This window comes from Leptonychotes weddellii, chromosome 3, assembly GCF_054177405.1.
Source record: "Leptonychotes weddellii isolate Sample4059 chromosome 3, ASM5417740v2, whole genome shotgun sequence".
NCBI classification, from domain to species: Eukaryota; Metazoa; Chordata; class Mammalia; order Carnivora; family Phocidae; genus Leptonychotes; species Leptonychotes weddellii.
Window position 1 is genome coordinate 113,522,120 of NC_138371.1, and position 9,391 is coordinate 113,531,510.

A 9,391-nucleotide genomic window follows, 5' to 3' on the forward strand; every position below is an offset into this window, starting at 1 on the left:
ATGCAATTTAAAGAAATTCAGTTCCTCTGTCACATATCAAATACTCAATAGCCATGTGTTGTTAGTGGCCATCATATTGGACAGTAGAGATACATTTCTATCATTGGAGAGAGCTGTGCTGGGCAGCTCTGCTCAAGAACATACAATCAGTAAGTATCCTCTCTCCCTGCCTTGGTCTGGTGGGGTCAAAGGGAATTTTGAGTTACATATGTAAGCATAACAGGGGACTTGCAGGGATGTTTAGGGTGGCAACTATTGGAAAGAGGTGGTGCCTATTGGGAATCAACAGAAGAGAAGATTAAAGCATACAGGTTGGAGAACTATCTTAACCTGATTCTTTCATTCTCTCTGGTGGGTAAAGCATGAGATTTGCCGGTGGTATGTTTACTGGTGCAATTTAGCTGCACAAAGGTGAGAAACGGGTGAGGAAGAGTGAGCAAATAGGTCTGGCCAGAGCAGTCAGTTTTCAGAGAGAGCTTTTTAGGCAGATGAAATGGCCCAAAGGCACCAAATCTTGAAAAGGCCTTGTGACCTGGTTATGGTGTAAGGTGATTTCAGAGTGGTAGAATCCCAAGGTGAGACAATAGCAGAAAAAGTTGTTGAAGGTTAAAACAAGGCTCAAATTGTAATGGGTCTTGTGTACCCTAAAATGTTTCAATATTATGTTAGGCCACAGGGAGCCACCACGAGTCTTCAAGCTGTGGATGACATGATTGGCATAGCTTTGTTTTTTAGGAAAGTGATCATGGAAGAGGCAAAGGGGGTGTCTTAGGTCAGAGGTTAAGAAGCAACCTCTGGATTTTCTCTTGGTCATATAAAAGGACACATTAAGTGCTTTGTAAGTATGTGCTGGTAAAATAGATTATTAGCATGGCCTGAAGAATTCAGTCATCTACTGAATAAAGACAACATTTGGAAAGCAGCTTAGGTCCACTCTTGGTTAATATATTTATAAGGCTACCAACTGGTTTTATAAGATTAAGAAATGAAAGAGTTGAAATGATGGACCATTATCAGACTGGAAATAAAATGGGAAGATGGATGAAATACGAAAGATGAGACATGAGTCAGGGCACGCTCACTGTGCTGGCGGTGTTTTGTTCATTTTGAAAAAAAGATTTGGTAAAACGAGTGACAGATTCTTCCCTCATTTTTTCCCATTCTATGAATTCAGTCCTGACGTAAATAAGTGAGGGTTCAGAAACCACTTTTCCCCAGATTAAGCCTGAACCTGTGCAATATGTCTAGCCCAGGAGATGGCTCCAGGCCCATAACTAGCAGTAAGCTACCACTCTTCATAACCAATATGAGACTGCAGGCCCTGACTTAGTAGTGGAGAAAGAAACATTTCTGGTCAAGACTAAAACATTTACTATGAAGTACATAACAACATCAAAAAAATCAATCTGACATTTTCCCAAAGGTTTGGATGAATTGCCTTCTCAAAGAAGGGGGAGGGAGCAGCCTCCAGGGGCATCTCTAATTTCCCCTCCTGTCTCTTCATTCACCTGTCTGGCCTCAGTGAGGACAGACTGACCCTCCGTGAAAGGCAGTCTCAGACTGTATCTCTGCCTGACAAGTGTTTCATGCTTCAGTATAAGTGTTCCCTTATTCTGTTCCATTTCAGGTCTGTGATGAATTTTAGTTTTACGTATATGCAACTTAAAGCCTAATTATTTTTAATGACTGTCTCAAAAACTGTTGAAAATTTAAAAAATTTTCTGGTACTGGTACTGGATTTGTAATCCCATTGTAAAGGATATAAAATTGGGTAAAATGTACAAAATAATTGCTTTTATCATGCTGAGGTAACTGGTACTGGATTTGTAATCCCATTGTAAAGGATACAAAATTGGGCAAAATGTACAAAATAATTGTTTCAGACATTATAAAAGAGATGGCATAGGACTGTGATCCCCGAGAGAAGGTAAATAGATAAGGTGAGCCCTAAAATTTCCTCGGCTTTCTGTCTGGAAGCACTTTCTGAATTAAGGCACAAAGAGGCAGAACGCCAGCAAAACACAACAGTCGTATTAAATCGAGGAGACGAAGATAAGAATTCAGGGAAGCTGAAATGACTGGAATTTACAGAACAGAGAATCAGAGAGAAGGGAGTTACGCAGACAAAAAACTATAGGAATCTGCATAGGGGTCCTTGAGTCTGTTGCAAAATACTAAACTGAGATGCATAAGAATAAACTCCATGAAGCCATAAAAGAACAACCAGGAGCTTAATTATGAGTGACAATTCTCCACTGGTTGTTCACATTTCCAGATACCTTGCAACCAGAAGTACTGCCTGCATTTCTTCTGGACTTTTTTTCCCCCCCACAGATTATATAGCAAACTGCCTTGGAAGATAGAGATACTGTCTCTCTCAGGAACAAAGGGCAGACAAACTTTATTTCACGTTATAAAAGATTCCAGTTCCTAAACTCAGGGTTCCCCTCCTTTACCACACTGTACTGCATGTGCAGATACTGCCCTGTCGAAACTGGGGCTCAGGAAGCTAGTGCAAATACGGAGACTCTCGCATCAGCTCCTCCCATGAGTAAGAAAGTTCTTTGTCTCTGACCCAGGAATCACATCTTCTGTTGACATCCTTGAAACTACGGCAGACTAAGTTGTTATCTTGCAAGAAGGGTAAAAGCTCAGACCTTTCATAGTTTTGGACCATTTTAGTGATAAACATAGCAAATTGTTGACCAAATTGTATGGTCAACCGGGCAAAAAAATGGTTCTCCCCTTTACTGCCTGATATTGAGAAGGATTTAGGAGGTGGTTACGGGCTGAGTACTAGAAAGTAGACTCATGATAACTCCTCTGATTGTTCCTGACTCTCCTTTGAGGAGGAGGGGGGATGTTCCTCACCAGCTTTGCAGTCAGCTTCAGGTCTGTCCTATTGTAACAATTAGTAATCATATTCATCCTGGTACAATTTGATATCCATATGGAAAAAAATTAACCTTGAAATTACTTTACAACATTCACAAAATTGATTTAAAAAACAGCTAAAGCTATAAAACTTTTAGAAGGCAAGATAAAATAAAATCATCAAGATTTTGATGGTAGGAAAATGATCCTTAGGATACAGAAACATAGACTGTATGAAATTTAGTTGAATTTCATCATTAAATAAAACACATTGTTAAGAAAATGAAAACCAATCCCTCAAGTGGAAAAATATTTATGATACATATATCCAAAGATTCATATCCAGAATATGTAAAGAACTACTCAGCTCATTAGTTAAAAAGACAAGAATCCAATTTAAAATGGACAAATGATTTCAATAAACACTTCACAAAAGAAGGTATGCGAACTGTCACTAAGCACATTAAAAGATGCTCAATATCATTACTACCAGGAAAATGCAAATTAAAATCACAATGAAATACTACTGTGCACAAGTATTAGTTATGATGTGCAGCAATTAAAAGACTCTTACACACTGCTGGATAGGATGTAAAATAGCACAAGCACTCTAGAAAGTACTCTGGTAGTTTTCTTAGACGCTTAACCATTTAACTCAGCAGTTCCATTCCTTGGTATTTACCCAGGAGAGATGCAAACATATGTCTTTGCAAAGACTTTTATGTGAATGTTCATAGCAGATTTATTCATAATAGTCCCAAACTAGAAACTCAAAAGTCCATTGAGGGGTGAATGGATAAACAAGTTGCAGTTATCCACAGAAGGAAATACTTGTCAAAAATAAAAAGGAATGGACTTCTGATAGATGGAAAAACACAGTGGAGTCTCCAGAATGTTATGTGAATGTAAAAAAGCAAGAACTAAGAGAAGGGCACATTCTATATGGTTTTACTTGTATAAAATTCTTGAATAAGTATAATGAATTACAGTGGAAGAAAGCAGATCATTGATTGTCTGGGGCTGCAACTGGGGGGCAATAACTGCAAAGTGGCACAAGGCAAATTTTAGGATGATGGCTCTTCTTGATTGTGAGGGTGATTATATGGGAGATATATTTGTCAAAGCTCATCAGCTGTAAACTTAAAATGGGTGCATTTCAGTATAAATAAATAATACTTTAATAAAGTTGATTTAAAAAGAAAAGATCAAAATGACCCAGAGGCAACATCAAAATAGTTCCGACTGGCAAAAGTTGACAGTGTAAGCATCAAAAGGAGAATGATGGCTATGGATGCTTAAAATACAACAAATGTGTAAAAAGGCATCATTCCATAATTACATGCATGTGCACACACACACACACACACACATCAAAGACCAGAATTTAATTCTATTTTTTCTCTCTTTTTTTTTGAAAGATTTAATTTATTTGAGAGAGAGAGAGTGAGCACGAGCAGGGGGTGGGCAGAGGGGCTGAGGGAGAGAGAGAGAATGCAGACTCCCCGCTGAGCAAGGAGCCCAACACTGGGCTCAATCCCACAACCCTGAGATCATGACCTGAGCCAAAATCAAGAGTTGGACACTTAACCGACTGAGCTACCCAGGCGCCCCTAATTCTATTTTCATAAACATCTTTTCTGTGAGTAGTAACTGTTCTGAAACTAGAAATCCTAAGACAGGATTGCACTTTTAGATCTCAGGCTTGCTTGGTTTTGAATTACTAATTTAAGAAATATTTTTGTAATATTTTCTAAGAAAAACTTGGATGGAATTTTGAAAACCCAAATTACAGTAGGCACTTGTCTTGAGAATGCCTTGAGAATGTACTTTGTAGATTTCCAACTACGGGGACATTGACTGACCATATGCCCCAGCTGTCACACTCTGAAATGCACCGCTTCATTTGTACTGAAGCCATGCTTCCCATAGGCTGCTCCTAGTTAATGACTGATTGCAGCAGACCTACTAAGGCAGCTTGCTCCTGAGAGCCATAGGTCTTTTTCCAGAAGGCCAATTTTGGCTCAAGAACACCCCAGTGGCCTTGATGAACTTTCGTTAGACTTCATGGAGGTCAAAAACACTGTCACCTAACTTGCCTTCCTTTCTCTCCTTTACTAGGAGTCAGATTTGCATCATAGTTGGATGAACCTCCAATCCTATCCCAGCTCCCTCCCCATTTTTCTTCATAGGCCTTCGCCTCAATACAATCCTTGCAAATTTCATATCATTTTGATGTTGATTTCTTGGAGAACCTGAACAACTACATAGTCTAATATTTGATTATCTTTCAGAGCAATAGAGGTCCACTGATGGCTTTTATGCTTTTATATTTATACCTATTAAATTCCATCTTGTTGGTTTAAGGTCCATTATTCCAACACATTAAAATATTTGTGAATCACAATTCTATAATCTTTTACTATATTTCCCAGCTTTGTAACATCAAAGATTGGTGAGTATTTATATGTCTTTTTCAAGTTGTGATTAGAAGTATTAAACTGGAATAGCCAAATGACAGATCTTTTTGAGCATGTGATCAAAATCTATAATAGGCTTGATAGTACAGAGAAGTCCATGTTCTCATAAATTGAATAAATATTAGAGAATTATAGGAATTGTAAATTATATGTAGCTAGAGGGTGGATAGCACCCTTACAATCAAATTGTACACCTCCTCCTACAATATTTTGCACACGTGTTTATAATCACAGTTTGCTTTAGAAACAAGCTGTATAGTTCTTTTGCTCTGATATTAGAGTGGGAACCACAGCACAAAAATTTCAGCTCTCAAAACATCAAGACCTATCTTCTAAATGAAATAACTTATAAAAGCAATGTAATTGGATTCCCTTAAATAGGGATTTGTTGGTTTGCCACATTACGTATTGTGATAGTTCAAAAAAAAAATACTTGGTTATAATAATGGCAAATTTCATTTGTGTGTAGACTTAGGAATGATTATGTGGGAGTTATGGATTTTCCAAACTAATTGTTTCAAAAATATTTTGGGTGAAGGCCAATGGAATGCCTGGTAAGTAAGCAAGAGAATAAATTACTCTAAAAATTCTTTTTCATCATGGATATCCATGCTAATATTAAAAATAATTTTGGCACTACATACTTAAGGGAGACTTAAGAGGTAGTACATACTTCTTGCATTAGCTCATAGAATTCAGGGGGTTTTTGATAAGAAATCAAATAGGCCAGAAATAGATATTTCATGATAAATATTGTGATTAATAAGAGGATGAACCTAGACATGACTTCAAATATGTGCCCCAACATGACACCATTAGAGAGCATTATCACTGTATGAATAGTCGTCTTGCCTAAGGTTGTTATCTCTTAATAAATCTTTGGTCCAACTGGGTACCAAACTACAGGATAAAGACTATTATTTTCTACTCTATACTTTTAGAACTCATGAACATAGACAGTATTTCATAAAGGGAACCAAAACACCATTAACCTTCATTTACTATAAGGAAAGGAAATCGTACCAGCTCAGTGGTTCAATTTTCCCCATAAATCTTGGTTAAAACTTTTATCCTTTTTTTCCCTTGGATTCTTCTATTACTCTAAGTGCTATTAATAGGAACATTCTATTACACGTTTCTCTTTAGACCTCTTGAATCATAAGCAAACTTTCATCTTTAATGAGTTTGACAGCTAGTGTTATTGATGATCAGTAATATGCAAAGAGGCTGATGATCATTGGTTTTTTGTAACTGAAATAAATAATAATGAGATATGTTTTCCATAGATAGTGGGAAAAATGTCTCAATGGCCACTGGAATACAGATAAAGGAGCTAGGGTACTATAAAGGACATCTTGAAAAGAAGCAGATTCAAAGGGAACAAAGAAGGAACTGGATTATCTGCTGACATAAATCTTTTCTTAACTATATGATATCCTACTGAAGTCTTTTTTTTTTTTTAAGGCAAGAGTCCGAAAAGGATGTGTTTTGCCACAAACAAGGAAGATCAAAGTAACATGCTGTTCTGTTATTCAACTTAAAAAGAGAGCGCGATATTAACAGAAGAAATCATGGACCATAAGCAGAAATGGTACAATGATCTTATACAGGAATGAGTATTTCTGATATTTACAATGCATGAGTAGTGACTTGGGACTAGGTAGTGATCCGGAGAGAGAATCTAAGATATGTCCCTTAAGCTACCTAAAGGCATGACTAAGAACAAGTCACTCTAAACAGTAAAGTAAGACCTAGAGCTAGGAAAACACCAAACATGGGCACCGAGTTAGAATTGGACATTTTGTGAAATAACAAAGCATGTTCTCTCACCAGACAGAAATGTGAGAAGGAAATGTCACACCCTGCTGAGGGGAGGGAATATGTCAAAAATCACCTCTGGGATTTTTCAAGTTACATTTGCCTCAAAGAAGTTGTGACAACTCCTCCCGACCCCACCACCACTGCATACAATCCTACCTCCTCCTTAAGCATTAGTACCTATATGAGCCACTGTTACTGACAAGTGGGTTATCATATCACTTGGGTCGGGTAGGGCAGAAAGTAAGCTGAGAACCACCATCTCAGTGAGTTTACTTCTGGTCATACTTTGTGCGACCATCCATGTTGTGGGGAGGGCTCCCAGCTCTGCCTGGAAGAGAGTAGACTGTGAATATGCAGAAGACAGTCCCACCTCTTCATCAAACCTCCTCATTCTCCACATGCAAGGGTGCTCATGCAGCAAATACTCATTGTGTTCACACTGCTCAGAATACTACCATAGAGGCCAGAGAAGACACAATCTCTGCTCTGAGAATTGTTGAAAGCTCTGTAATTTCCACATTCTGGTACTTATCTAAATAAGGTCCTCCTTGTAAGGCATTTGCTGGCAGACTGACCTGGGTTTAACTCAATGGATTTAGAAATTTAATATAAGTGTTGTTAAGTAATTTGACAACCTTCCAGTCCCATAGTTTTGTGTGCATAACAAATATTTTGAATGAATGATAAATACAAAGATGTGGGCTATGCTTTCAACTAGGTTGATAAACAATAGTTCTCATTATTCATGGTAGTTATGTCCCATAAAGTAACACTGAATTAGTGAATACTGAGCCCCTGCTTCTAGAGAAAATATGAGGTTAGGTTCTTGTCAGCCTCTGGTCAGAACATTTTCACCAACCAATCAATACATAATCTTTTTTGCATGTGTTTTCTATTTAAAGACATCTTATTTAATCTATATTGTTGATTCATTAACTTGAACTCATAGCTCACAGCACTAACCCTCATGATTGAGTGAGCTTATCTAACACACATATTTTCTCTGAAAGGCACATCACAGCCTTCTTGCACTTAGGAACACTAGGCAGCACTTTGGCACTACACATAATAGCCATTTTAAACATTAAAATCAGCAATTAAAACACAAATATGTGAAAACACGGTACTAAATAGACCATGAAAAGGAAGGACACTCGTTTACAGAAAAAGAGCTGAAACAAGAGAGTAGAACCTCTTGTTCAACCTCAGTTGGGGATATGTATCCTTGCTCTGTGCATGTCCATGAGTGACCACAAAAGCGTCTCAAGTATTAACTTTTGGGGGCAGCACATAAGTGAAATCACAAGTATTGAATCCATGAATAATGAGCATCAACTGTACATATGAATCACTTGAAGGAAATCATGGCAATCAAGCTGAATGAAGGCAATGTTGTACTAGCTTATTCTATGAGACCACAGCTCAGAATATGGGTTCCCATGTAATTTGAGCCAGTTACAACCATTCTCCACAACACATACGGAATAACTTCTTACATTCTGGCTACAAAGGCCAAAGATGCCTGGTCTTTGAATCTGCTTATTCTAACTCAGATGAGCAGTGGGCTGTTCTCCATCACCCAGGCCTCCTTCCAGTTTGCTGGTAAGTCCTGTTACCATGCTCCCTTCCTACTGAGGCTATGTTCATGGTCACTCTCTCCCCGTCACAGAGAAGCCCGAGAGTTCTGTGATGCAGTTGGTGGCTAACTGTCAGGGGTAAAAAAGGCTCAAGCACCACGAGGATAGGACGCCAACAGAAATGGAACACATGCCCAGTACTGCCTGGGCTTTTTGCACTTTTGTTTTTGTTTTTATTTTGTCATCTCTCCCTATTGTGAGAGCATTTTTCTAAGCAATAGTGGGTAGAAAGAGTTTAATCATAATTGTGGAAAAATACTATTTAAATGTGTCATTTCAGGTGGAAATTATGATCTTTGTAGTGGCAGGTATTTTTATTTTTATTTTATTTTAAATTTTTTATTGTTATGTTAATCCCCATACATTACATCATTAGTTTTTGATGTAGTGTTCCATGATTCATTGTTTGTGCATAACACCCAGTGCTCCATGCAGAACGTGCCCTCTTTAATACCCATCACCAGGCTAACCCATCCTCCCCCACCTCCCCTCTAGAACCCTCAGTTTGTTTTTCAGAGTCCATCGTCTCTCATGGTTTGTCTACCCCTCCGATATCCCCCCCTTCATTCTTCCCCTCCTGCT

General features: G+C 38.1%; 1 protein-coding gene and 1 long non-coding RNA gene across 3 annotated transcripts in view; one reads left to right on the forward strand and one right to left on the reverse strand.

The window, feature by feature from the left end:
• Positions 1–7,252, forward strand: part of LOC145720615 (uncharacterized) — a 46,871-nt gene extending 39,619 nt beyond the window's left edge. The window contains exon 3 of the long non-coding RNA XR_014143702.1: positions 6,816–7,252. This is a non-coding gene — a long non-coding RNA (uncharacterized LOC145720615). The remainder of the gene's footprint in view (positions 1–6,815) is intronic.
• The window catches only part of STARD13 (StAR related lipid transfer domain containing 13), a 468,749-nt gene that overhangs the window by 258,528 nt on the left and 200,830 nt on the right, over positions 1–9,391 (reverse strand). The window lies entirely within an intron of this gene.